The sequence below is a fragment of the Hyla sarda genome, chromosome 3 (assembly GCF_029499605.1).
Source record: "Hyla sarda isolate aHylSar1 chromosome 3, aHylSar1.hap1, whole genome shotgun sequence".
In the NCBI taxonomy this organism is placed as follows: Eukaryota; Metazoa; Chordata; class Amphibia; order Anura; family Hylidae; genus Hyla; species Hyla sarda.
Genome location: NC_079191.1, coordinates 208707088 through 208715446, shown reverse-complemented (window position 1 = coordinate 208715446; position 8359 = coordinate 208707088).

Genomic DNA, 8359 nt, shown 5'->3' with positions numbered 1-8359 from the left:
ACCGAGGCTTGCCTGACTGGACTGGGAGGGGGGGAGAGGCACTTCTTATGGCAGGCAGAGTCCGTAAAGACCTTAGGGAGAGCGGTTACAGGAGGAACCACAGGGGCACGGCAGGGAGTACTGGGAACCGGTTTAAGGCAGTCCTTGAAACAAGAGGTACCCCAGCTCTTGATCTCCCCTGTGGACCAATCCAGGGTTGGGGAACGGTGTTGAAGCCAGGGTAGTCCAAGGAGAATTTCGGAAGTGCAATTGGAGAGGACCAAAAACTAAATTTTTTCGTGATGAGGTCCGATGCACATTAGGAGGGGCTCCGTGCGGTAACGCACGGTGCAATCCAACCTGACTCCGTTGACCGCGGAAATGTAGAGTGGCTTGACGAGACGGGTCACCGGGATGCGGAATTTATTCACCAAGGAATCCAGAATAAAATTCCCAGAGGCACCGGAGTCCAAGCAGGCCACGGCTGAGAGGGAGGAGTTGGCTGAAGGAGAAATCCGTACGGGCACCGTGAGACGTGGAGAAGCCGACTTAGCATCACGAGACGCCACACCCACGAGAGCTGGGTGCGAGCGTGCGTTTCCCAGACGTTGGAGGACGGATAGGGCAATCCACCAAGAAATGTTCGGTACTGGCACAGTACAGACAAAGATTCTCTTCCCTACATCGATTCCTCTCTTCCTGGGTCAGGCGAGACCGATCCACTTGCATGGCCTCCTCGGCGGGAGGCCTAGGCGTAGATTGCAATGGAGACTGTGGGAGAGGTGTCCAGAGATCTAAGTCTTTTTCCTGGCGGAGCTCTTGATGTCTCTCAGAAAAACACATGTCAATGCGAGTGGCTAGATGAATGAGTTCATGCAGGTTAGAAGGAGTTTCTCGTGCGGCCAGAACATCTTTAATGTTGCTGGATAGGCCTTTTTTTAAAGGTCGCGCAGAGGGCCTCATTATTCCAGGATAGTTCAGAAGCAAGAGTACGGAATTGTATGGCGTACTCGCCAACGGAAGAATTACCCTGGACCAGGTTCAGCAGGGCAGTCTCAGCAGAAGAGGCTCGGGCAGGTTCCTCAAAGACACTTCGAATTTCCGAGAAGAAGGAGTGTACAGAGGCAGTGACGGGGTCATTGCGGTCCCAGAGCGGTGTGGCCCAAGACAGAGCTTTCCCAGACAGAAGGCTGACTACGAAAGCCACCTTAGACCTTTCAGTAGGAAACTGGTCCGACATCATCTCCAAGTGCAGGGAACATTGTGAAAGAAAGCCACGGCAAAACTTAGAGTCCCCATCAAATTTGTCCGGCAGGGACAAGCGGAGGCTAGGAGTGGCCACTCGCTGCGGAAGAGGTGCAGGAGCTGGCGGAGGAGATGGTTGTTGCTGCTGTAGCTGAGACTGAAATTGCTGTAGCTGTGACTGAAGCTGCTGTAGCTGCGACTGGAGTTGCTGTGTCATGGTGGTCAAGTACGACAGCTGGTGATCTTGTTGGGCGATCTGTCGGGCTTGCTGGGCGACCAGTGTAGTGAGGTCGGCGACAACTGGCAGAGGAACTTCAGCGGGATCCATGGCCGGATCTACTGTCACGATGCCGGCTGGCAGGAGGTGGATCCTCTGTGCCAGAGAGGGATTGGCGTGGACCGTGCTAGTGGACCGGTTCTAAGTCACTACTGGTGTTCACCAGAGCCCGCCGCAAAGCGGGATGGTCTTGCTGCGGCGGTAGTGACCAGGTCGTATCCACTAGCAACGGCTCAACCTCTCTGACTGCTGAAGATAGGCGCGGTACAAGGGAGTAGACAGAAGCAAGGTCGGACGTAGCAGAAGGTCGGGGCAGGCAGCAAGAATCGTAGTCAATAAGGCAATAGCAGGAGGTCAAGTACACAGTATGGACAAACACAGTAACGCTTTCACTAGGCTCTAAGGCAACAAGATCCGGCAGGGGAGTGCAGGGGCAGTGATCAGATATAGTCTGGGAGCAGGTGGGAGCCAATTAAGCTAATTGGGCCAGGCACCAATCATTGGTGCACTGGCCCTTTAAGTCTCAGGGAGCTGGCGCGCGCGCCCTAGAGAGCGGAGCCGCGCGCGCCAGCACATGACAGCAGGGGACCGGGACGGGTAAGTGACCTGGGATGCGATTCGCGAGCGGGCGCGTCCCGCTGTGCGAATCGCATCCCCGACGGCCATGACAGTGCAGCGCTCCCGGTCAGCGGGACCGACCGGGGCGCTGCGGAGAGAGAGACGCCGTAAGCGCTCCGGGGAGGAGCGGGGACCTGGAGCGCTAGGCGTAACAATATGCTCAAATGCCTAAGCATACAGGCAAATTATTTATTTATTTATTTATTTATTTAATTATTTATTTAATTATTAATAGCAGGTTTTTTTATATAATTTTTTTCCTTACTTTTAGAAAGGCAAGTAAAAGCCTTCTGCAGGCAAGTAAAAGCACTGGCAGCAATAATGTGATTTAAAATAAATACCCAACAATAAAAGCCTACTTAGCAGGCTATTGACTTAAAAATTATCACTACAAGAAACTGTCAATGGGATGCTTTTTTGTGTGTGTTAAAAGATTTATTTAGCAATTTGCAGTAAATTAACTGAGCTTTCATTGATTTTAAATTGTTATTGTATTAAATCTTAGCAGAAAATAAAGCAGGCTTGTTTACAGTAGCTATGGTTTATAAAGTTATGTTAATTTGTAGTGATTGAAATCTCCCTAAAAAACACCTCTGAGAAACTGATGCTAGAACTCATCCCATTCATTTCAATGGGACAGTTCAGTCATCCAGCATCCCAATTCTGATGCCGGATGGTTGGACACGCTGGACAGCACCAGACAGGGATACACAGCTTGCTGCTTGCTCCAGAAACAATGGATGTCGGATGCCATGCAACTGATTACAACTGATGCACGTTGTCACCAGTTGCGGCATTAGTTGCATCGAGATGTAGGCTGAGTTTACCTATGCCGGAGGCCGGAAATATGTGAACCCAGTCTAAGTGATCTGAAAGAATACCATTCTGAAAAGAGGCTTCCTGGGTCACAGTTATCAAACAGATCAGAAGCACATAAAGATCACCTAGTGACAGGGAGAGATGGGCGCCGAGGTTTGGAGGGGGGTGTCTCGGAGCCCTTTGTGTCAATTGTAAGACTAAACTAAGATGTAACAAAAATTTGAAGAATATCTTAACCCCTTAAGGACCAAGGACGTACCGGTACGTCCTTGGTCCTGCTCTTCTGATATAACGCGGGGTTACACAGTAACCCCGCGTCATATCACGGCGGGCCCGGCGTCATAGTGAAGCCGGGACCCGCCTCTAATAGCGCGGAGAGCTGAGCCGTGCGGCTAAAAGTGAAAGTGAAAGTTCCCGGCTAGCTCAGTCGGGCTGTTCGGGATAGCCGCGGCTAATCGCAGCATTCCGAACAGCTGACAGGACAGCGGGAGGGCCCCTACCTGCCTCCTCACTGTCCGATCGCCGAATGACTGCTCAGTGCCTGAGATCCAGGCATGAGCAGTCATGCGGCAGAATCGTTGATCACTGGTTTCTTATGAGAAACCAGTGATCAACATAGAAGATCAGTGTGTGCAGTGTTATAGGTCCCTATGGGACCTATAACACTGGAAAAAAAAAGTGAAAAAAAAAGTGAATAAAGATCATTTAACTCCTCCCCTATTAAAAGTTTGAATCACCCCCCTTTTCCAATAAAAAAAAAACCACAGTGTAAATAAAAATAAAAATAAATATATATGGTATCACCGCGTGCGGAAATGTCCGAATTATAAAAATATATCATTAATTAAACCGCTCGGTCAATGGCGTGCGCGCAAAAAAATTCCAAAGTCCAAAATAGTGCATTTTTGCTCACTTTTTATATCATTTAAAAATGACAATAAGTCCTATCAATGCAAAAATGGTACCGTTAAAAACTTCAGATCACGGCGCAAAAAATTAGCCCTCATACCGCCCCATACACGGAAAAATAAAAAAGTTATAGGGGTCAGAAGATGCCAATTTTAAACGTATTAATTTTCCTGCATGTAGTTATGATTTTTTCCAGAAGTCCGACAAAATCAAACCTATATAAGTAGGGTATAATTTTAATCGTATGGACCTACAGAATAAATATCAGGTGTCATTTTTACCGAAAAATGTACTACGTAGAAACGGAAGCCCCCAAAAGTTACAAAACAGCGTTTTTTTTCAATTTTGTCGCACAATGATTTTTTTTCCCGCTTCACCGTAGATTTTTGGGCAAAATGACTGACGTCATTACAAAGTAGAATTGGTGGCGCAAAAAATAAGCCATCATATGGATTTTTAGGTGCAAATTTCAAAGAGTTATGATTTTTTAAAGGCAAGGAGCAAAAAACGAAAATGCAAAAACGGAAAAAACCCCGGTCCTTAAGGGGTTAAAGTCTGTGTCATACGTGAAACAAATCTTCCACATGTAAACATAACTTACGTAAAAATTATATTTTCCATCTTTCAGAATACAGAGGTCCCTTCATGCAAGTTAATAAAGGACTGAGACAAGAGCGCAGCATTGGTTGAGGTCAAGAAATTGTACATTGGTTGTTTTGCACCAACAGTTCATAGTTCGCATCATGATTAACTGTTCAGTTTTGTCTGTTACCTACTCGTGCTGTCTGGCAGGGACGTGCACACATAGGGTTCAAAGGGGGCTTCAGCCCCTGCCCTGCCCAGCCCCTGCCCTGACCCTGCCCTGACCCTGCCCTTTAGCCGAGCATCTCCCTGCCCTTCATTTAGAAGTGAGCCTCTCTGCAGGGATCACTGGTATAGCGCTGGCACTCTTGTGTGTAATGTGTATGCAAATGTATTGTGTGAACATGTGTGTGTAATGTGTATGCAGATGTATTGTGTGAACATGTGTGTGTAATGTGTATGCAAATGTATTGTGTGAACATGTGTGTGTAATGTGTATGCAGATGTATTGTGTGAACATGTGTGTGTAATGTGTATGCAGATGTATTGTGTGAACATGTGTGTGTAATGTGTATGCAAATGTATTGTGTGAACATGTGTGTGTAATGTGTATGCAGATGTATTGTGTGAACATGTGTGTGTAATGTGTATGCAGATGTATTGTGTGAACATGTGTGTGTAATGTGTATGCAGATGTATTGTGTGAACATGTGTGTGTAATGTGTATGCAGATGTATTGTGTGAACATGTGTGTGTAATGTGTATGCAGATGTATTGTGTGAACATGTGTGTGTAATGTGTATGCAGATGTATTGTGCGAACATGTGTGTGTAATGTGTATGCAGATGTATGGTGTGAACATGTGTGTGTGTAATGTGTATGCAGATGTATTGTGTGAACATGTGTGTGTAATGTGTATGCAGATGTATTGTGTGAACATGTGTGTGTAATGTGTATGCAGATGTATTGTGTGAACATGTGTGTGTAATGTGTATGCAGATGTATTGTGTGAACATGTGTGTGTAATGTGTATGCAGATGTATTGTGTGAACATGTGTGTGTAATGTGTATGCAGATGTATTGTGTGATCATGTGTGTGTAATGTGTATGCAGATGTATTGTGTGAACATGTGTGTGTAATGTGTATGCAGATGTATTGTGTGAACATGTGTGTGTAATGTGTATGCAGATGTATTGTGTGAACATGTGTGTGTAATGTGTATGCAGATGTATTGTGCGAACATGTGTGTGTAATGTGTATGCAGATGTATTGTGTGAACATGTGTGTGTAATGTGTATGCAGATGTATTGTGTGAACATGTGTGTGTAATGTGTATGCAGATGTATTGTGTGAACATGTGTGTGTAATGTGTATGCAGATGTATGGTGTGAACATGTGTGTGTAATGTGTATGCAGATGTATTGTGTGAACATGTCTGTGTAATGTGTATGCAGATGTATTGTGTGAACATGTGTGTGTAATGTGTATGCAGATGTATTGTGTGAACATGTGTGTGTAATGTGTATGCAGATGTATTGTGCGAACATGTGTGTGTAATGTGTATGCAGATGTATTGTGTGAACATGTGTGTGTAATGTGTATGCAGATGTATTGTGTGATCATGTGTGTGTAATGTGTATGCAGATGTATTGTGTGAACATGAGTGTGTAATGTGTATGCAGAAGTATTGTGTGAACATGTCTGTGTAATGTGTATGCAGATGTATTGTGTGAACATGTGTGTAATGTGTATGCAGATGTATTGTGTGAACATGTGTGTGTAATGTGTATGCAGATGTATTGTGTGAACATGTGTGTGTAATGTGTATGCAGATGTATTGTGCGAACATGTGTGTGTAATGTGTATGCAGATGTATTGTGTGAACATGTGTGTGTAATGTGTATGCAGATGTATTGTGTGAACATGTGTGTGTAATGTGTATGCAGATGTATTGTGTGAACATGTGTGTGTAATGTGTATGCAGATGTATTGTGTGAACATGTCTGTGTAATGTGTATGCAGATGTATTGTGTGTAATGTGTATGCAGATGTATTGTGTGAACATGTGTGTGTAATGTGTATGCAGATGTATGGTGTGAACATGTGTGTGTAATGTGTATGCAGATGTATTGTGTGAACATGTGTGTGTAATGTGTATGCAGATGTATTGTGTGAACATGTGTGTGTAATGTGTATGCAGATGTATTGTGTGAACATGTCTGTGTAATGTGTATGCAGATGTATTGTGTGAACATGTGTGTGTAATGTGTATGCAGATGTATTGTGTGAACATGTGTGTGTAATGTGTATGCAGATGTATTGTGTGAACATGTGTGTGTAATGTGTATGCAGATGTATTGTGTGAACATGTCTGTGTAATGTGTATGCAGATGTATTGTGTGAACATGTGTGTGTAATGTGTATGCAGATGTATTGTGTGAACATGTGTGTGTAATGTGTATGCAGATGTATTGTGTGAACATGTGTGTGTGTAATGTGTATGCAGATGTATTGTGTGAACATGTCTGTGTAATGTGTATGCAGATGTACTGTGTGAACATGTCTGTGTAATGTCTGTTACTTACTAGCCTTTGTGCAGGGGCGGACACAGACAACAGAGGGCCCCTGTGCATAGAATATGCCTGCCCCCCCACCCAGGTAATATGTTTGCTATGTAAGCAGGTAGTACGTTTGCAAGTAGTAAATTAGGTAAGTAGAACATTCTCTAAGTAGGTAGGCAAGTAGTAAGTTTGCAAGTTATTTAGGCAGGTAGTGAGTTCAGTTGGTAGGAAGGCAAGTAAAAGGTTTGCCGCTAGGTAGGTAGGTTACCGTATATACTCGAGTATAAGCCGACCCGAATATAAGCCGAGGCCCCTAATTTCACCCCAAAATCCCAGGAAAAGTTATTGACTCGAGTATAACCCCCGTCATTAACACCCTCATCATCATCACCCTGTCATCATCCCCCCTTCATCATCACCGCCTGTCATCACCCCCCCTTCATCATCCCACACCCCCCCTTCATCATCCCCTTGTCATCATCCCCTTGTCATCATCCCACACCCCCCCTTCATCATCCCCTTGTCATCATCCCCACCCCCCTTCATCATCCCCTTGTCATCATCCCACACACACCCTTCATCATCCCCTTGTCATCATCCCCACCCCCCTTCATCATTCCCTTATCATCATCCTCTTGTCATCATCCGACACCCCCCCTTCATCATCCCCCTGTCATCATCCCACACACACCCCTTCATCATCCCCTTGTCATAATCCCACACACCCCCCCTTCATCATCCCCTTGTCATCATCACCACATGTCATCATCATCACCGCTTGTCAATGTCTGATACAGTGGTCTTCAACCTGCGGACCTCCAGATGTTTCAAAACTACAACTCCCAGCAAGCCTGGGCAGCCATCGGCTGTCTGGGCTTGCTGGGAGTTGTAGTTTTGAAACCTCTGGAGGTCCGCAGGTTGAAGACCACTGCGGCCTTCGATATCATCCGATGGCTGCCCGGGCTTGCTGGGAGTTGTAGTTTTGAAACCTCTGGAGGTCCGCAGGTTGAAGACCACTGAGGGCGGAGAGTTCACTCGAGTATAAGCCTAGGGGGGTGTTTTCAGCACGAAAAATCGTGCTGAAAAACTCGGCTTACACTCGAGTATATAAGGTATACGTTTGTTAGGTAGGCAGGAAAAGCATTTGCTAGGTAGGTAATATGTTTGGTTGGTAGGTAGGCCCTTAGTCCAGTGTTTTCCAAACAGGCTTTGGATGTTTGGGCATGCTGGGAGTTGTAGTTTTGCAACAGCTGGAGGCACTCAGGTTGGGAAACACTGGATTAAGGGCCCAACTACCCACCAAAATGCCACCTTCTGCTGCAAAACTCTAACTTCCAGCTTAAGACTGTCTGAGCATGCTGGGAGTTG